The 21,579-nt window shown below is 38.4% G+C and overlaps 1 long non-coding RNA gene across 2 annotated transcripts; it reads right to left on the reverse strand.

Annotated features, from left to right (window-relative positions):
- Positions 1 to 10,207: 10,207 nt before the first annotated feature.
- On the reverse strand, positions 10,208 to 21,435 carry LOC116868217. Of its 2 annotated transcripts, XR_004382768.1 has the most exons (4): positions 21,410 to 21,435; positions 15,657 to 15,800; positions 13,335 to 13,360; positions 10,208 to 10,295 (listed from the first exon to the last, which is right to left on the reverse strand). It is a non-coding gene; the product is annotated as an uncharacterized LOC116868217 (long non-coding RNA). The 2 variants fall into 2 exon arrangements; XR_004382767.1 differs by lacking the exon at positions 21,410 to 21,435 and having other exon boundaries at positions 15,657 to 15,969.
- Between the last annotated feature and the right edge of the window lie 144 nt (positions 21,436 to 21,579).

Genomic DNA, 21,579 nt, shown 5'->3' on the forward strand with positions numbered 1-21,579 from the left:
TTGTACACCAGGAACAAATTTACACTGTATGTTAACTGAAATGTAAATAAAAACTTGGTGGTAGTGGGGGAGAAACAGTTAAACCAGGTTAAATCAGTCTAATCATAGCTTTAATATGTGAGGCCATTATGCTCTTCTAGGATGCTAAGAAACCAAAACAAGAAATACTGAATTTGAAATAAAAGATTACCCGAGGTTAGTTATCATACAGGTTATTTAGTTGCTTGTTGTAAGCCCCCTTCTCTAACATGAATAAAAGAAATATTTTATTGCAAAGAAAAAGAAAGAAATTCTTTTTACTCTTTGGGGTTCGTGATAGAGTTTCTATTGCTACGTGTTGAATGAAGTTTGCCAGTGTTCTGTCATGTCTAATCAGCTGTTAATACAATCTAGAGTGTTTTTTCCTCTCTGACATTGTAGTTCTCATCCCTAGAAATTGTGTATAGGTGTTCCTTTATATCTCCCAAGTTTCTACTTATATGTTGAATACATGGAATATAATTTAAACAATATAGCTTAAAATAAATAATATAGTTAAATACTCCTTAATTGTAACCTTTGTATCTGTTCTGAGTAGGTTTAGTGGATTGATTTCTCTTTTAATGGCTCCTTCTTTCCTGCTTTGCATTCCTAGTAATCTTAGATTGGATGCTGTAAATTTTACTTTGTTGAGTGCAGCATATTTTTATACTCCTCTGTAATTTTTTTGAGCTATTTCTGATAAGTAGTTTTTACTTGAAAACAGTTTGTTATCTTTGGGGTCTCAATTTTCAGATTTCTTAGGGTAGGGCCACAGCGGCATTTAGTCTAGGATTAATTATTCCCCACTCCTGAGGCAAGACCCCTCTGAGTATTGTACCCAAATTACGAATTTTTCCAGCTTGTGGGAACAGACACTATTTCAGATTATCTGTGAGCCCAGAATACTATTTCCTCTACTCCTTTCAGATAGTTATTTGGCAGGCCTCAAGAGATTTCCTTACTGCATGTGTTGATAGTACTGTGCAGAACACCCTACAGAGCTCTGAGATGTTTTCTCTCTGCAGCTCTCTCCTTTCTGGTACTGTCCTGAGAACTTTAGCTGCCTTGGTCTTTCGGGATTCTCAGCTCTGTCTCCTCAGCTTAGAGAGTCTTGGGCTCTGCCCACATTTTTCCCCTTTGCTCCTGGCCTGGAACCTTTCTCAAGGAGGTGAGCTGGGGGCAACTGTTTCTCATCTCTTAGAGATCACTGTCTTTTGTTACTTGATGTCCAGTGGCTAGAAAATTGTTTCAGGTATTTTTTTTTTCCAAGTGGACAAGTAAATCTATTTCCTATTACTTCATCTTGGCTGGAAGCGAAAGTGATTACCTTCATTATTAGTATACTTTATTTCAGTTTATACAATTTAGTATTTAATAATGGCTGTGTAGGTTACATGGCTACAAAATTCCTGAGATTTTAACTGGCTCTCACAAGCTGGTATAGGCTAGCACACCTCTGCCTGACCTTCACTTTCTGCATCAGTTGGCAAAGACATTATTTTATTTTATTTTATTTTTTTAATATTTTATTTATTTGAGGGAGAGAGAGAGAGACAGTGAGAGAGAGCATGAGTGAGGAGAAGGTCAGAGGGAGAAGCAGACTCCCCGTGGAGCTGGGAGCCTGATGCAGGACTCGATCCTGGGACTCCAGGATCAGGACCTGAGCTGAAGGCAGTCGCTTAACCAACGAGCCACCCAGGCGCCTAAAGACATTATTTTATAATATAAGATTATTTCTAGCTTATCAAGTCTAAATTCCATGGCCTTAAGAAGAACAACTCTAGTCAGAGTTATTCAGTGATTTTTAAAAACAAAGCGAATAAGGGGCACCTGGGTGGCTCAGTGGGTTAAAGCCTCTGCCTTCGGCTCAGGTCATGATCTCAGGGTCCTGGGATCAAGCACAGAATAGGGCTCTCTGCTCAGCAGGGAGCCTGCTTCCTCTCTCTCTGCCTGCCTCTCGGCCTACTTGTCATCTCTGTCTGTTAAATAAATAAACCTTAAAAAAAAAAAGCAAATAAGTTAAAACTAATAAATTCTTCGGGATTCAGACTCAGGATTCAATGAACTACACTACTCTCTTCATTCAATAGTTTTCTGTCTCTCTGTACCCCAAAGCATGTTTCTAGCCCAGGTCTTTGTCATCACTAGACTAAGAACTTACTGTAACTGGTATTTCTGCTTTTCATCTTGTTTCTCTTCAATTCTACCCTCCATGGCATCAACGGAATGAGCCTTCTTAAAAAAAAAAAAAAATCACAGCCTTGATCAGGTGTTTCACATTACCTGCGCGATGAACTCCAAGCTCCTTAGGATATGTACAGCTCTGCAAACAAACAGACAACTAACAAAATACATCACTCCCAAATCTTGTTCCCCTTGGTAGTATATACTTCATACCCACGTCATGGCTTCATGGAGGTATTTTGTGTTTTTTCAGTCTTTGACCTTCGATTTGACATTGTGATTGCTTTGGCCATTGGGATGTTAGGAATGTGACATGAACAAAGGCTTGCACCTCTTCCATCACTATTAGAGGTAGATACATGATAGCCACTGTCCCTGTATCCTAAACCCATAATGAGTATGTGGGCTGGACCCTCAATGTGAAGCAGAACATCCCAGCCAACCCAACATTAGCTATTTGCCATTGACCTGCAGACCAGTGAGCCTGAAAATAAATGCTAATTGTTGTAGGCCATGAAGATGTTTTGTGGTTGTTTATTATGCAGCAAAATCTGATAGACAAAATAACTAAAATTTATTATTTCATGTCAGGAAGTTTCACACCTATTAGCTCATTTAACTTTCTCAATAAATCGTGAAAGTTTTTGTTTTTGTTTTGCATTGTATGGATGGGAGAAGTGGTATTTTTTGAGCTTATGTTACTTGCTTAACTTTACATACTAAGTGTAGTGGATATGAGATTGGAACTCAGATTTGTCTTTCCCATTACACACGGTCATTTCCTACTTCTCCCATAATTTCTTCTATTTTCTGCTTCAGCAACAACATACTCTAAAGCAGCATTTCTCTTTCAAGCCTTTGCACATGCTGTACCTAGGCATATGGTGGGTGCTCAATAAATATTCGATGAGTGGCTAATGAATAAATGGCTATGTTGAAGCCTCTTTTTCGCCACCTGGTTAATTCAGTGTTCAAAGCTGTTTTAGAGATCATTCTTTTCTTTTTCTTTAAAGAGTTTAGCTAGTTATTTGAGAAAGAGCCAGAGAGCATGAGCAGAGGGAGAAGGAGACAAGGAGATTCCCCACGGAGCTCGATCCCAGAACCCTGAGATCATGACCTGAGTGGAAGGCAGCTGCTTAACCGGCTGAGTCACCCAGGTGCCCCTGGAGATTATTCTTATATGAAGTTTTTTCTTCCCCTCTTCAATAATTTCTTCCTTTCTGCTTTTAACCTATCATAGTTAAAAATTCTACCTATCATACTAAGTGGCAGTGATCTCATGGAAATGTTTGTTTTCCTTACCTTAAAATTTCCTTACCTTAAAATTTCTCATTGTTAGTGTCCAGAAAAGTTCATTTTGCATTCCTAGGGCAAATCTGGGAGTAGCATACAACTAATAAGTATATGTTTTCATTCTCAGTGTTCCTTGTGATCACCAAAATAGATCTAAGCTTCCTCAAAATCCCAATTAAGTATTATGACCACCCCTGATGCTATCTGCATTCATAAGCAGACACTGAAGAAAAACTTAAAACTACTTTTCAAGAGGTTTAGCAATCTCCTTACCTGTACTCTAGGACTTCCCATGTTTCTTCCAGGACCCTCCTGATTGCATACAGCAGACCCTCCTGATTACATATAGCAGACTTTGAGGGAAAGTGCTTGTGAATGCCATACTTGCAGGGGGAAAATATTTGAAAATTGTTTAATTTGAAGGTTTGAGAATTATTTTTCTTAACCAAAGTATCTTAAACGCATAGAGTTTTACAAGGAGAAATCAAATGACTTACGTTTTAAAGTAATTACTTTTTTAAATACTGATGACAGAACCCACAGAAGAGAGTACCTCGAAAAGTACTTTTCGAGGAAGAGCAACCACCACTAGATGTCAGCACTTAAGAACTATAACCCCGCCAATGTCTCTAATGTCGGTTGAATTTGTTTTCAAGATTATGATTTATGATAAAAGACACTTGGAAAACATTTGCAATGTTTGTTTGAAATAGGGAAAATAATCTGTTTAGGAAATAATAAACTCTATGGCAACAATTCTAACAAGAATAAAAATCTCATTTTAAGTAACCATTTTGCAAACCCTGGAGAGAGGTTCACCAACCGGTACCTTGCCGAAACAGCTCAAGACAGGATTCTCCTAGCGAGGAGTCCCCACAGGCAACACCCTATCATCTCAAAAACTGAAGAAGTGGACTTTGAATCTATATATCTGGGATTTTCTTCAAATCAGGACAATAAGAAGTTCTTCACAAAACCATACTAGTTGTGGTCCTGCATTAGGACTTCTTTTGTTGGTTCTTGTCAACCATCAACTTTCTCCCGTTTTTTTTTTTTTTTTTTTCTAAGTTTTATTTACCTGACATGGGGCTCAAACTCGAGACTCCAAGATCAAGTCTCATGTTCCTCCCACGGAGCCAGCCAGACACCCCAGTTTCTCCTTTTAAATATAAGCCATGCGATCACTAAATATCCTTCGCTTTTGAAGCATATTTAACAAATCAAAATCAGTGCACTGACAGGCCCTTTAAATTACAAACCTTTGTTCGTTTTGGTTTTTTCCTAGAACAAAAAAAAAAGTGTCTCTTTGGCCGTTTCTAAATAGCAAACAAAGAAAGATGTATCATGATCAAAGAGTATGGTGGGACACCTGGGTGGCTCAGTCGGTTAAGCGTCTGCCTTCAGCTCAGCCGGGATCCTGTTTCTCCCTCTCCCTTGCCTGCCACTCTACCTGCTTGTGCTCACTCTCTTTCTCTCTGTCAAATAAATTAATAAAGTCTTGGGGGAAAAAAAAAAAAAAGCAAGGAGTATGGCAAAGGTGTGTCCACAGGGTGGGGTCTGTGAGCCTATGGCTGAGAGTAATGCAAGTCTAATTAGCTGCTTAATGAACCATTATTAAGCTGTCTGGGGTTGAGTGAGGAATGTACACACTTGGCTCAGCTGACTGGCATCATTTTGATCACAGCCTGAAAGGAAACAATAGAATCTGTTAGGCCATTAGATACTTTCATAGGTAGCCTCAGAGAGTTCTTCCATATTGAAATTCTGTAATACAGGAGACTAATTAAATAGCCCCTGTTTCTTGTACCACCTGCACTTAGTTTTAAGGAAGTGAAAACTGTTTTTATTCTTACTTAAAAATTAAAACAAAACAAAACAAAAAAAACCCTAAAATCCTATTACAGAATTAGCATTTCTATTCATGGTGCCTTATGACGGAGAAATCTCAAAGTACTTTTGTTTATTGAGGTGCCTGGCTGGGTCAGTCTGTAGAGTGTGTGATCAAGTCTTGGGATCATGAGTTGGGGCCCTGTGTTGGATATAGAGCTTACATTAAAAAAAATACACGGAAGAGATTTTATTTTTTTGTTCCAGTCAAGATTATATGATGGGTCAGAGATAGGGTTATTTTACAAGGTCTTTTCTTCGCCGAGCTCATAATTTCTTTAATCTCTTTGGGAATCAAGGCAATTATGTAAAATTTTGTTCTTCTGAAGTGTGCTCTTCATCTGTAATACACATCTTCTACTTCATTCTGTTTCTGTTCCAGCATTTTTGTACAGGTCCCATATGAGTGTTTATTACCTGTCAAAAAGAGTGTGATAGAATGATCTTAATACCTTTCCTTATTCATTTGGAGACCCTTTGAATCCTTACCTTAGACACAATGTGGAAGTTTCTTTTTGATGTCATTATTTTATAATTAGTTCCCAAGGCCTAAAGGGGCAAGGGATGGGTATAAAAACCAGTGGCTATAGGTAGCCCACAGTATTAGGGCTTTATGTTAACAGTTCAACCATTGTACACTGATGCCAAATTATGAAAAATACTTTATCTTTCTTATTCAGTGGGATATCCACAGATGTTGGTTTATTCTATAATTTCAGGGCGTGTTACAGAATTTTGTAAAAAATCAGGTTAATGTGACACCTCATGTTTGTTAATTCTCTTTCTTTCCTTTTTTTTCTTCCTTTCCTTCCATTTCTTTCTTTCCTTTCTTTTACAGGTCAACTTGTCCTTTTCTCCATCCAACTGGATATTCATCTGCTGCAAATTTAGTTCCCAATATAGAATCCCCTCTTACCCTTCAGAGCCCCCTCATCCTGATTAAGGAGCTAGATTAGACAAACTTTTAAATGTTAGTGGCCACAGATGTATTACAGTTTATCCTCTGCAATGGAGAAATGGCTCTAGGAGACTCGGTTTTTGCCTTTCTTACAGCCTCCCATGCTTTCAGTCTTGCATCTTCAAAACGATAGGTACCCTATTACCCTAACTTACCTCTGATAACATTGTATGACCTCAAGTAAGGAAATGCTTTGTTGATGCCATGGGAAAACTCTCAACTCTGAGAATTCTACTTGTTACATGATGGACCCTATCATGTTCTATTTTTTTTCAATAAACTTGTTTCATTTCCATAATTTTAAGATTAAAGATTTTAGGGACACCTGGGTGGCTCAGCCGGTTAAGCATCTGCCTTCAGCTCGGGTCATGATCCCGGGTCCTGGGATTGAGCCCTGCATCGGGCTCCCTGCTTGGCGGGAAGTCTGTTTCGCCCTCTCCCTCTGCCTGCCACTCCCCCTGCTTGTGCTCTCTCTCTCTGACATATAAATAAATATATTTTTTTAAAAGATAAAAGTTTTAAAAAATTAGTCAGCTTCAATTTTGCAGCAAATAAAATTTAGTACTCTGGAAATTTAAATATGGAATGGGTCAACTTGCTCATTTGCTCTGTCAAATAAATAAAAAAAATAACAAATAAAATTAGTGCCCTTCCTCAGCCCATGTACTTGCTCTAATGTATTTATCTTCATTTGGAAAAAATTTCTTTACTGCTACTTCTTTAATCATAATTTTATCTACTTTTTCTATAGGCTATTTTCTTATTATTTAGAAGATGAGCATCACTACAGTGAAATGGGTGGTTAGATGAAAACAGTGTTTTATAAATCAATATAGATAACATTTTATAGCCCCAATCCTTGGGACTATAGTCCCAATCCCAATTATTAGTTGTGTGAAACATAGCCTCAGCTGTCTCATGTTTGTGTGCCTTATTATCATCCAAACAACCCTTGGGATTGTCAGACCATCCCCTACATCTCTGCTCAACGTGGTTCTAGGAGGCAATGAGAATTTGCTAGAGCTTCTACCCATTATCAGGACCAGGTCAAGTCCATTCCTTTGACTAGCCCATGTGGCTCATGCTCTTCTTTTGTGAACACTGCAGGATTCTGTTCCTTGGCAGTGTTTTCTGGACTACTGTTTTCACTATCATCCTGATGTCGGCACATGTCTTTGCATCTCCACCCACAATATTCTACTAGTCTTTGTTGTATTGACCCCACAGTGGAAGACAGAGAGACAATAAAGTGTTTTGTTTTGTTTTTTTTTATGATACTCTTTTGGTCTCCAAATATAAGTCTTACTATGAAATGATTCTTCATTGTACTGAAATGCTCCCTCCATGAGGGCAGGTACCAAACCATCCATATTTCTAGGATACCTCCTGGCACATAGTAAGTGCTCAATCATATTTGTTCAATGAATGGTCTAAGTCCTTCAAGGACTGGCTAGAGAGTACATAAATGACAACATTGACTTTAAACATATCCTCTCTGGTGGACTTTTTCAGACAAGCCAGCATAGACTTTTCTCCTTGTTCCTGCCAAGTACAGCTATAAACCCTGGAAACAATGAAAGAGGCAATCATAGGAGGCCTTTGAAAGGTGAAAAGGGAAAGGCAGACTGGCTAGGGACCAAAGACTAGAGGAACAACACAGTGGTCAGGTATCTTAATTATCCTCCTCATCCAGAAACAGAAAGCAACCCAGGCCCCATGTCTCCTGTCCAATGGCAGGAAATGGACCAGGTAGGCTCATTCGTCCCCTGGATCAAATAGGAGTCCTGCAAATAAAACAAGGCAGGCCAGTGGCATTGACCAGGGGGACAGAGTAGAAGTTCCTCTGACAACAGGTGGCTCTGGGGAACTACTCTTCATCCCTGTGAGCTGAAGAATTCCTTTCCCCACCTAGAGGCGCAGGTGGCTTGGCTGGGGAAGTGCCTTTTATCCCCACAGATGGCATCAGCAGAGATCAGTCAGAACCCTGGTGGTACCAGGGGAGGAAAGCAGACCAAAATAACACAGCAAAGTCTCCAAATATTAAATTGTCATTGGAACCACAGTCTATAAGTAGAATATGATCTGCATGGTAAACCTAAACAGAGTGACTGCCTGCTAAAATAGAAGATGTATATAAGACCTAGAATCACCCAAGTGTCTAGTATATAATAGAAAATCACCTGTCATACCTAGAGGCAGGAAAATCACAACTTGAATGAGAAAAGACAATGAAATGATACCAACACCAACATGAATCAGATTTTGGAATTATCTGACATGGATTACAAAGAAGACATCATAAAAATGCTTCGACAAGCAAATGTGAATTCTCTTGAAACAAAGGAAAATGTAGACAATCTCAGTAAAGAAACAGATGTTAAAAAAATGGAAAATAGAAAGCTGAAAGAAATATAATAACCAACACCAATAAATCATTAGATGGGCTCAATTGTACAATGCAGATGACAAGACAGAATCAGTGAACTTGAGAACAGATAAATAGAATTCACCAAATCTGGATAACAGAAAAAAAAATAGACTTCATGAAAAGAATACTCTTTCCCTGATGATCAAAAAGAACCTCTTTTGCTATGCGGTGAATTGTTTCCCATCCTGATGTATTAAACGCCACTCCTGTCCAGCTGGGTGGATTTCATCTCCCTTCTTTGTCCTAATTTCATTATCACAGGGATGTAGCTCTCAGTCCCAAAGCTTCCTCCAAGGGCTCCTGGGACTCTAAGCAAAAAGGAAATTTTGTAACCTGTTTCGAGGTTCACATTGGGCAGCTTAACAACTAATGTCACTTTCTGAATCCTTCCATCTCCCATCTAACATATTTCTTTTTTGTTTTTTTTTATCTAACATATTTCTAATCATTCCTGATGAGATAGCATTGGGCTGCCCCATCAGGACTCAGAAGCACAGTCTCCTAGCTAGAATCTATGACAATCCTTTGAACTTGAGAAATTAGCTCTATAAATTTGAAATATATAGCTCTATAAATCTAAATATATAAACTTTTATTGAGATATTATAAATTAGTTAGCTACTCATTATACAAAGTGAAAAAACATACAAAAAGCGGTATAAAATAAACTTTTTTTTGTACAAGTCCTATCCCTTTCAGAGTAAATCTTAACTTTTCTCAACAACTCCTTAATCTGTGGTTTTCTTTGCTATCCTTAAGAAAAATATAAATCATCTTTTTTCCCTAAGATTTTTAATTAATTTACTTAAGAGAGAGAGAGAGGGAGAGAGTACAAGCAGGGGGAGCAGCAGAAGGGAAGCAGGCTCCCCACTGAGCAGGAAGCCCAGTGTGGGGCTCTATCCCAGGACCCTGGGATCATGACCTGAGCTGAAGGCAGACCCTTAACCAACTGAGCTCCTCAGTCACCCCAGAAAAATATAAATCTTCTACTTAACAGTATTTTGAAACTGCTCACAGTTACGCCTGCTGATTCAATTTGTGTGTTCTACTTTGGGAAACGTTTTGACATCTAAAGCCTTACTTTAGCTGTTTCAAATGCTCTGTAACTAGGTTTTCAGAGCTTAGGGGAAGTCTGTTGTTAACTAATTAGCTCTGGCTAATTGCTTGCATATTCTAATTGCCCTAGCTATCTATCCCTGAATCCACCATAATCTCCGAGACCCGAATTCTTGGCACTTCTCTCACTTGTCAGATTTGGCTTCATTCCGTTCTGAAGCTTGCTGGCTAAACCCACTCCTTCCTGGTTCTCTTTAGACTGGGAGAATAACAGAGGAAAACATGGACTCAACTGACAAATCACAGAATGCGGCTCCTTCCACGTCTTTCTCCCCAAATTCATAACTTATTAAAAAATAAATTTCAACAAGTGTTTACAGTATTCCAGGCAAGGTAATGGTCTGTTGAGAAAAGGGAGCTGACAGCAGCCACACCGAAGCATCGCCCCAGTCAAGCCGCTCTTCCCATCTGATTAACTTGAGTTTTGTGTTCATATTACTTCGCATATTATTTTTCCTGAGTTTAAATCCTAGTTTAAGGACCTACTTTCGGTGTGTCCATGAGTAAACTATTTAACAGCCCCCCAAGTCTCAGTTTACCCATTTATAAATGGAGAACTATATGAGTACTATATTATGATTCTGTGGGAAGATCAACTGTGGTGATCAACAGTGCCTCGTATATTGTAAGCACTTGATACATGTTAGCTATTGTCACTCTTCTTTATCATTGAATTAAGTTGTTCCCATACCCTTTATTTACTAAATTATAAATTTTGTGAAGTCAGGACAGTCTTCATCATCTCTGTTACCATTTTGGGAGGCTTCATCTGAAAGTGACTGACCCCTTTCCATGGCTTCTGTTGCCACCACTCACATCACCTTTGCCACCGACTCTGTCACATTTTTCCAACCAGAACTCTGCTACATGGCTACAAAATGCCTGCCACAACAGCCTTCTAATTTGGTGGGAACTCCAATACTTGCTTTGTTATGATATCACCAAATATATCAGAAGGCAGTAGAGATATCCCTGGCTCTTTACTTCTCGAAACCCCATTCAGAGTCACAGAGGATTGGCACTGGAGCCCTGGCATCTGAATTTCTAACTGTCACTGTGTGACTTCTTGAAACATATATTAATTCTCATTGGAAGATGTAGCATAATTTATTCACTTAATTAATCATGATTCTATATGATTTTTTGAATCTCTTCAAGCAAGGTGGATTTTCAAGCAAGGTGAACCTGGTAGGAAATCTCTATGACATCATTTTATTTCTGTATATATATTTTTTCTTTTTAAAGATTTCATTTATTTATTTGAGAGAGAGAGAGAGAGAGAAGAGTAAAAGAGAGCGAGACAGCTTGAGCTAGGGGTAGGGGCAGAGGGAGAGAGAAAAGCAGACTGCCCGGTGAGCAGACGCCCCATGCTGGGCTTGATCCCAGGGCCCGGGGATCATGACCTGAGCCAAAGGCAGAGGCTTAACCACCTGAGCCACCCAGGCACCATCTTATTTCTGTATACTTTCATTGGGAGAGAGGGCATAGGCTAAAGGCAGTAGTCAGACGTACATGCTTCTCTCACATTTACTCCACCAGGCCAAGCATCCAGCCTCTGGAACTGAAGCTGACTAAATTTTACTTAGGTCCCCATTTTGTAGAAAAAGTTGTCTTTATTTACATTCATATGTATTCTAAATATGTTCAATATAAATGTACTAATACCAATACTTAACTTTAGACAGTCTTCTAGAAACATGGCTGAAGGATATTACACGTCTTTGTTACTGATCCCTGGGCTTGACATTTATAGCGATTCTAAGTCAGCAGGTCATTTCAGGGTCTAGACTTGGTGAGAAGTATTAGGAGGAATGACTGGTTGTTGATCTAAGCCCTAGTTTTCAATTGAGCTTTTTTGTTTGAATCTCCATCTGTCTTGCCTCTCTGTATATATCATAACTGGTTCAGACTGGGAAAAGGAAAATGGAGTATTATTTAATGCCTTACCAAGTTAACTGAAACTGGTGACAAACCCAAGGCATAGCAAGGGGAGAAGAAAAATTAGTGTACAGTAAGAAAGTAGAAAAGATAAAGTAACTGGAATTAAAACTAAACTAAAACTAAAAAAAAAAACAAAAACAAACAAAAAAAACCAAAAAAAACCCCTAAAAAAATGAATTCTAAAAATAAATAAAAAGTAAACAAAATAAAATAACTATTAAAAAAACTAGAAAAGAGAGACTGAAACAAGAAAAGCAAAATAAAAACAAAGGAATATATCCTTTTAAAACAACTAAGTGATAAGAAAGGCACTGACAATTGCTTTTAGTGCTATTCCTGATAGCCAGTTGAAGGAGACTCAGTAGATTAAAGTCTAGAATGTTGACCTCTTTTTTCTTTATAATGCTGCCTTTATGTGCAGACAAAAATTAGTAATTGACCATTGATTACACCAAAATATAATTGTAGATACAGATACTGGTCACTAAACAACTTTATCATGAACAGAGATAGGTTAACCAATGACTTTAACACCCACTTGCCAAAAGAGAAAACTTTCATGTATTTTTCAAATTGGTATCATTTAGTTCATTGGTTCTTTTGAAAGTGTCCCAGAAATCATGATTCAGGGAAATTTGAATTGAGGTCCAGGAGTTAAAATTTCTTTTTTATTTTTTTTTAAAGATTTTATTTATTTATTTGACAGAGAGAGAGATCACAAGTAGGCAGAGAGGCAGGCAGAGAGAGAGAGGGGAAGCAGGCTCCCCGCTGAGCAGAGAGCCCGATGTGGGGCTCGATCCCAGGCCTGAGATCATGACCCGAGCCAAAGGTGGAGGCTTAACCCACTGAGCCACCCAGGTGCCCCAGGAATTTAAATTTCTATTAAGCTCTTCAGGAGATTTTGATGTGAGTGATTTGTAGAACACCCTTTGAGAAACATGAAGTAAATAAATAACCTTAGAATCCTCCTCTGAAGAGGCACTTGGGTGTCTCAGTCAGTTAAGTTTTTAACTCTTGATTTCAGTTCAGGCCATGATCTTGGGTCACATTATTCAGCCTTGTGTTGGGCTCCAAGCTCAGTGTGGAGTCCGGTTGTTCCTTTCCCTCTGCTCCTCCCCTGGCTCGCTCTCTCTCTCCTCTCTCTCTTTCTCCAAATAAATAAATAAATAAATAAATAAAATCTTAAAAAAAAAAAATCGTCTTCTGGAAATGAAAATGATTATGAGCATAATCATTTATATGCTTTTTTATAATTTATAAGCTTTTTTATGAGATATAAATGAGATATGAGATATAAATACTTAGAGTCTGGTATTTAGTAAGGACTCAACACATGTTAATTCTTCACCCCAAATCCCTTCTTATTTTATTTTTTTATTTTTATTTTTTAAAAGATTTTATTTATCTATTTGACAGAGAGAGATCACAAGCAGGCAGAGAGGCAAGCAGAGAGAGAGAGTGAGGAGGAAGCAGGCTCCCCACCGAGTAGAGAGCCCGATGAGGGACTTGATCCCAGGACCCTGAGATCATGACTCCAGCCGAAGGCAGAGGCTCAACCCACTGAGCCACCAGGCGTCCCAATTCCTTCTTATTTTAGAAATTGCTTCCCACTATACAAAAAGGACAAGTGTTGAATTACAATATAATTTCTCTCTACTCAATCACATCAATAAATGTATTCTGGTGTTCCGTTAGGTTTATTTCTGAATAACTTTACTGACTGTTTAAGACTGGTCTACCATCTACTCCAGTTTAACATCTGTTATACTATGTTTTAATACATGAAATCAAGATGGCTGTTATAATTTTTTAATTCTGTCCCGTAATTTGAGCCAACTTGTTTGTCACTATCTTAAATACCAAATACCACTTGTACTTTAACACTATCTTTCCATGATTGATCTGTAAGGCTAAAAGCACAGCAATTTTAGTTATTAAGGTAGGACTAATGGAAGAAATGACTCCAGGCAGATCACTGGTTGGGAATTCCTTACCATCAACTCTATCCCCAACATGGGACTTAAACTCATGACTCTGAGATCGAGAGTTGCACGCTCTACCAACTAAGCCAGCCACGTGACCCAACTCTATAGTAATTTTTCTATGTAATTTTATTTTATTATTTTTAATTTTATTTAAATAAATAAATAATAAATAAATAAAATAAAAATTTATTCATTAAAATATTATTTATTATTTTATTATTATTTATTAGTATTATATTATTATTAGACAGAGAGAGAGACAGGAGTGTGAAGGGGGAGGAAGTGGCAGGGGGTGAGGGAGAGAGAGACTCCCAAGCAGGCTCCATGCTCAGTGTGGAGCCTGCTATGGGGCTCAATCTTATGACCTCAAGATCGTGACTGGAACTGAAATCAAGAGTGGGATGCTTTTGGGAGATGGAGAGGAGAATGAGTTGGGGGAAATTGGAAGGGGAGACAAACCATGAGAGACTGTGGACTCTGAGAAACAAACTGAGGGTTTTGGAGAGGAGGGGGGTGGGGGATTGGGTGAGCCTGGTGATGGGTATTAAGGAGGGCACGTATTGCATGGAGCACTGGGAGTGGTGCATAAACAATGAATTTTGGAACACTGAAAAGAAAAAATTAAATTAAATTAAAAAAAAGTTTTTAAAATCAAGCACTTAATATAATCTATGTTAAAGTAACAAAAGGTGTATATGAATCTGCAAAATTTTGAGGCATCTCCATTGTTTTCCTTGACATTTCAAAATATGTTGCAATGAAAAAAATCCAGTGTTTTTCTTTTCTCAATAAATCTATTTTTATGGACAATCCTTAAACTCTTTGTGAATATTTTTTGGGGGACAAATCTCGTATTTAAAACTTGAAAATGGACTCTAAAAATTAGCAGAGACATCTTCATACCTACCACTACCTACAACCCTGATGGGGGAAAAGGGGTTTCTAGTTTTTTTTTTTTAAAGCATTACAAAAATTATTTTAAATGTATTGCCTTGTAGGTTGTGCTTCTGATGAAACTAAAAGCAGATGATTCCAGGAACTCCTTTTCTAGATTAAACAATGATCATACAACAGAACCTTGAACCATATTGCCTCAGTACCTCTTATAATTTATATATAGAGAAAATTCTGAGTAATACTACTGAAGGGAAAAATGTAAAAATATGGAAGTTCCTGAATTTATCATTATTTGTATGTCATTCTTTAACCTTTTTATTCAATGGCCAGTAAGTCAGTAATAATTTATTTATTTGTTTATTTTTAAATATTTTGTTTATTTATTTGAGAGGGAGAGAGAGATAGTGAGAGAGAACATGAGGGGGGAGGAGAGAGAGAAGCACGATGCAGAGCTCAATTCCAGGATCATGACCTGAGCAGACGCGTTAACCACAGGAGCCACCCAGGTGCCCCGAGTCAGTAATAATTTTGGATAAAAAAATGGGCATGGGGCGCCAGGGTGGCTCAGTGGGTTAAAGCCTCTGCCTTCGGCTCAGGTCATGATCCCAGGGTCCTGGGATCAAGCCCCACATTGGGCTCTCTGCTCAGCGGGGAGCCTGCTTCCTCCTCTCTCTGCCTGCCTCTCTGCCTACTTGTGATCTGTCAAATAAATAAAATCTTAAAAAAAAAAAAAAAGATGGGCATGGTCTGAAGGTTAGCAAAGTGTTCTCCATCTCTTCTCCTCAAATACCACTCCCTACTCTTCCAAGTGACTCAGAACAAATTTACCTACCTTGGTAATTCTTCCCCAAGTCCTGGTTAGAAAGCAATTATAGGAAAAAATGTGTGAGAAGCCACATAAAAAAATACTAGCCTATGATTACATGTGCACAAAGAGTTTACTTACCAGGTTAGTTCTCATCAAAGAGCAGGTGGGTCTGGATGAAAATGGAAGGGTAAGAAAGAGGCCATACAAAAATGAACTGACGCATTTCTCCAAAAGTTGCAGATGAGTAGGTTCCCATGACCTGGAGACATCATAGGACTGAAGCTGGAAAACGACCTAAGGATCAGAATTTCATATCAATATTGATGTGTAAAAAACCACCCCAAAATGTAGCAGCTTAAAACTTCAAACACTAATTATTTCTCATGTATCTTTGGGTTGGCTAGGTGATTCTCACTGGGAGAGAGCACAAACTGAAGGCAGTTGTCAGAGGTAAATGCTTCTCTCACACTTACTCTACCGAGCCGAGGATCCAGCCCCTAGAATTGAAGTGGACTAAATTTTACTTAGGTCACTGTTTTGTATTTCCTTTTTTGCTTTTACATATTCAGATATATTCCAAATATGTCATCCTTAATTTGATCTTTGTTCTGAGATCTCTTAATTCCTCTAAAGGTTTTTGTTTAATTCAACTTCTGCTCTAAGACCAATTTTTAATTAACCAAACCTTTACAAACTTTTATGTTCTACCACATGAAGTAAAAATGCAGTTGCCATTTTAAATATTCCAAGACCCTAGATTTCTAACCCTCTTGTGGCTAGCACTAATAAATCCTTCTCTGCCTCAAGGCTTGGGAGAATGGGATGAAAGCAGTGCAAGCTATTTATTCAATCTATTCTACAGCTATTTATTGGGTACTTATCCAAAGTATAAAAGCAAGAAAAACACCTCCTCATGGGATTAAATTAAATTATGTTGTAATATATGAAAATGACACTACTGATGTACCATCATTAAGTCTTGGATTTTAGTTTTCCAGAAATAAGGGAAGAGGGATAAAGCTTCTATTAGTCTGTAATTTTTCTGTTTTCATTTCATTTCACCTCTCTAAATGTTGTGTCCCTTTTACACTCCCACAGCAGTGTATGAGAGTAGTGGTTTATCCACAGCCTTGCCAAAAGAGTGTCAAACCTCAGGATTTTTGTCCGTTTGATAGGCAAGCACAAATTTGTCATAATTTTAGGAAAGCAAAACTTTCTGCCCAGTTTTCATTTTTCTTTTCTATATATGAAGGAGAGTTCATTAGATAACTTATAATTTGGGTGGTAGTGCTTCCCTTATAAACTTTTAATTTTGAAAACAAGATAAATTATATTTGTGATAAGTATACAGAATCCTAAAGCAAACATTTATGCCTGGAGTTATTTCTTTTTCTATTACAATGGTGGGGGAGAAAAGGATGTGGGGGCAACTGGTTGATTCAGTTGAAAGAGCATGCAACTCTTGATCTCAAGGTTGTGAGTTAAGCCCCATGTTGTGTGTAGAGAATACCAAAAAAAAAAAAAAAGAAAAGATAAACTCAGGGTCCTGGGATCGAGCCCCACATCGGGCTCTCTGCTCAGCAGGGAGCCTGCTTCCCCTTCTCTCTCTGCCTGCCTCTCTGCCTACTTGTGATCTCTCTGTCAAATAAATAAATAAAATCTTTAAAAAAAAAAAGATAAAAAAAACCCAAAAGGGTTCATACCTATTTTTTAAAAAATCTGATGTGGATCTAATCAGTTCTCTGCAGAAAGTTATTCATTTCTAAATTTTCTTTAAAGATTTTACTTATTTCTTTATGTAGAGAGAAAGAGCACACTGGTGAGCAGGGGCAGGGACAGAGAGGGAGAGAGAGAGAATCTCGAACAGACTCTAACGCTGAGCATGGAGTTTGACATGAAACTTGATTCCATGACCTGAGATCACCACCTAAGCTAAAACCAAGAGTCAGACACTCAGCCAACTGAGCCACTCAGGCGCCCAGAAAGATACTCATTTTTCAGTGAAGAAGCAAAATCGTCTACTTCTAATAATGATACCTTAGGGGTTTTAATTGCTCCCCCTCCAAAAGATGTTGCAGTCTTAACCTCCAATACCTGCAAATGTGACCTTAATGGAAAAAGTCTTCACAGATGATCAAGTTAAGATGAGGTCATTAGGATGGGCTCTAGCAAACAAATACAATAGTATTCTTTCCTATTCTTAAAACTCTATTTTAAAAATTGTTTGAGGGGTTGGTTAAGTGTCTGCGGTTGGCTCAAGTCATGATCCCAGGGTCCTGGACTGAGCTCCACATTGGGCTCCCTGCTCAGCGGGGAGCCTGCTTCTCCCTCACCCTCTGCTTTCTCCCAGCTAGTTCTCTCTCTCTCAAATAAATAAATAAAAATCTTAAAAAATATTGTTTTAGAACAGGTGAGTAAATATGCAAAATACCTCATTTTCAATATTATAATGTTCAATACTTATAATTCATAAGCAAAAGGACATGATATATAGGATTTACTTTCATATACTCCAGTCACTTATTTTTTTAAGACTTTATTTTTAAGCAATCTCCTCACCCAGTGTGGGGCTCGAACCCACAACCTGGAGAATAATGGTTGCATGCTCCACCAACTGAGCCAGCCAGGTAGGAGGGGAGGGATGAGACATGAGACACTGCAACTGCAGTTGTATTTTCTAAATACCTTGTCAATTATTTGCTTGATAATGTAATCAGGGACCATTCTTAAAGTTTTGTTTGTTTGTTTGTTTGTTTTTTATTTGACAGAGATCACAGTAGGCAGAGAGGCAGAGAGAGAGAGAGAGAGGAAGGAAACAGGCTCCCTGCTGAGCAGAAAGCCCGATGTGGGGCTTGATCCCAGGACCCTGGAATCATGACCTGAGCCGAAGGCAGAGGTTTTAACCCACTGAGCCACCCAGGCGCCCCATCAGGGACCATTCTTAGACACCAATTAAAAAACAACATTTTATGTTTATAAAAAATTAAAAAAAAAACACACACACAACATTTTTCTGGGGCCCTTGGCCAATTCAGTCACTGGAGCATATGACTCTTGATCTCAGGGTTGTGAGTTTTAGCCCCACATTGGGTACAGACATTACTTAAAAATAAAATCTTTAGGGGCACCTGGGTGGCTCAGTCGTTAAGCGGTCTTTGGCTCAGGTCATGATCCTGGGGTCCTGGGATCGAGCCCCACATTGGGCTCCCTGCTTGGTAGGAAGCCTGCTTCTCCCTCTCCCACTCCCCCTGCTTGTGTTCCCTCCCTCACTGCATCTCTCTCTGTCAAATAAATAAATGAAATCTTAAAAAAAAATAAAATAAAATCTTTGGAAATAAGTATTTTAAAAAACATGTTTTTCCCTGAAACTAATACAATGCTATATATTAATTATACTTCAATAAAAATAATAAAAATATGAAACAATATTTCTTTCATACCCACCATGTGCCAGGCAATGTTGCAGACACTGGAAATACTAAGAATAGTAAGATAGAGCCTGTTCTCTCAGAGAGTAATTATCAGACATAACTGTAAGAGTAAAGTAACTTATCACCGTGGCCCCAGTTAGCAAGATACATTTTTAGGGGCACCTGGGTTGCTCAGTCAGTTAAGTGTCTGCCTTCGGCTCAGGTCATGGTACCGAGGTCCTGGGATGGAGTCCTGCACTGGGCTCCTTGCTCCACAGAGAGCCTTCTTCTCCCTCTCCCTGCTGCTCCCCTTGATTGTGCTCTCTTTCTCTCTGCCAAATAAATAAAATCTTTAAAAAAAAATGTTTTTTGAGTGAAATTGCCAAGAGCCATATACAAATAATACATTCATTTGCCTTTAACTTTCTCTTGTAGCTTTTCATCCACTCCTAATCACACTAAGATATTCTTCAGCTAGTGCTTAGTCTATAGAGTTCATTATCTCCCCTTCCCGGCACCTGATATAATATATATTAAATATTATAACGTCCTATTTTTCATTTTTGTGACAGCAGCATGATGCCATGACAGTAATTAATTTGAAATAAAAAAAAGAAAAATATCTCTTGATTTCTCTAGAATAATGACTCTCTAGATTATGTTTTAATTTTTATATTCTGTTTGCAATTCTTCTCAGGACTTCACATAGGTATTACATAAATATACCCAAAGTCTAATAAGGCACCTAAAAGACATATTTATTAAAAGAAAAAAAAAGCCCATTCTGTAAGCCCCACTCATAAATAAAAAATTACTATAATGCTTTTAAGTCAAAGTATATATTTCAGACGGCAATATACAATTAATTGTTGTTTTTCATTTCTAGCGATCAATATCTGCAGCCTTTTCCACTAAATTATATTTGGAATCATAGTGTAAAGTATATAGCATTATAACAAATGCAACTGACTGATACAATGGTTATAACTAACAATCGCATGTAAGAGAATCCTCTGTACTACTCTTCACTAGTCAGTGAGTAATGTAAGAAATACTTTATGTACTTGCCAATGAAAAAGCATCTTTAAAGCCACGCACATTCTACACAGGCTCAATAGAAAGTCAGGCAGCCATCTAGGGAATTTGCCAAAAGTAGCCAGTCCAGAAAATTCTTAGGGGGGTCACAATGGACTTTCGGTTCTGATCAGTTTGTCTGCACTTATTTCATCCCCAGGTCAGAAACATTTTTTCTAGACTCTGGTTATCCCTGAGAGATGAACTGGTTTCCTCACCCCAACTTAGGAACTGGAAGGGAGAACGTGGTCATCATCAAATAGTAATGCTTTGGAGATATGCTTTTTAGTCATAGATTATCAGCTAACTGGCCTTGATTAGTCATGTTAAAAGTTTTTCACTTTTAATTTGTTTTTATACCATATGTGCTTATTTTTTTAAAAACATCTGGCTTTTAGTTTGCAGAAATGTTTAACCCCTTTAATCAGTTCCACCAAATACAGATTTTCCTATACTTACAATGGGATTATGACCTGATAAACAATTCCAAGTTGAAAATATCGTAATTTGAAAATGCAGTTAATACAGCTAACCTATAGAAGTCATTGCTTAGCCCAGCCTACCTTAAAGGTGCTCAGAATACTTACATTGGCCTACAGCTGGGCAAAATTATGTAACACAAAGCCTATTTTATAATAAAGTATTGAATATCTCACATACTTTATTCAAATTGAAAGTGAAAAAGTGAAGTACTCAAAGTGAAAAACGCAGCGGCTGTACAGTTACAGAATGGTTATAAGTGAATCTGGCTGAGATCACTTGGCTGACAGGGAGGTGGCAGGTGGGGTGGGCTGCAAATTGGTGCTGTTGCCCACCATCAGGAGAGAGAATCTGCAGCCTAATCCTAGCCCTGGAAAAGATAAAAACTCAGAATTTCGAAGAACGGTTTCTACTGAATGCCTGTTGCTTTCGCATCATCTTTAAGTCGAAAAATGGTTAAGTCATGTAAGTCAGGGACTGTCTGTAGTCTGTATTGGATCAGTCCAGATCACACATCACAGATCACAACCACTGTCAGACAGTGATTCACCAGGACTATTTGTTCTGAGAGTAGAAAGAGAAACTTTGATGAGAAAGAACTGCGAAGTCATGAAATAGAAAACAAGAGAAGGCAATGATATTTGGGAAAATATACCAAAATTCCACGGTTAGGTATCCACAGATCTTTTGGTACATTGTGAGATAATTAATGTTTGTATTCAATTTGAGGCTGAGTAATTATTGTTAACTGAAGTGTAATATGGAACACAGCTGATAGTAGGTTCCCCAAGCTTCTGACACTCCGTGGATTCTGAGACACATACCATTATTACTTGGAAGTGCACAGTTGGCCGTTCACTATTGCATGGTACCTCCAGAGGGTTTGTTAAGCGGAAGACGACCCGGGCTGAGGATGCGATTTGATACCTTCTTACGGTATCGCTCCCGCTTCCCTCCAGGCGCACCCCACAGACCTCCGGCTAAGCCTCTTCCAGGATCAGGTGCAGAGCGCTGTGGGATCAGAGTGACAGGCCGGGACACTCGAAGCCTTCACTGGAGCAGGCGGCGGCGACGACCCGGCGCGTCCACACCCCGCG

Source organism: Lontra canadensis, unplaced genomic scaffold (assembly GCF_010015895.1).
Source record: "Lontra canadensis isolate GAN:19392208 unplaced genomic scaffold, GSC_riverotter_1.0 scaffold14, whole genome shotgun sequence".
Classification (NCBI taxonomy): Eukaryota; Metazoa; Chordata; class Mammalia; order Carnivora; family Mustelidae; genus Lontra; species Lontra canadensis.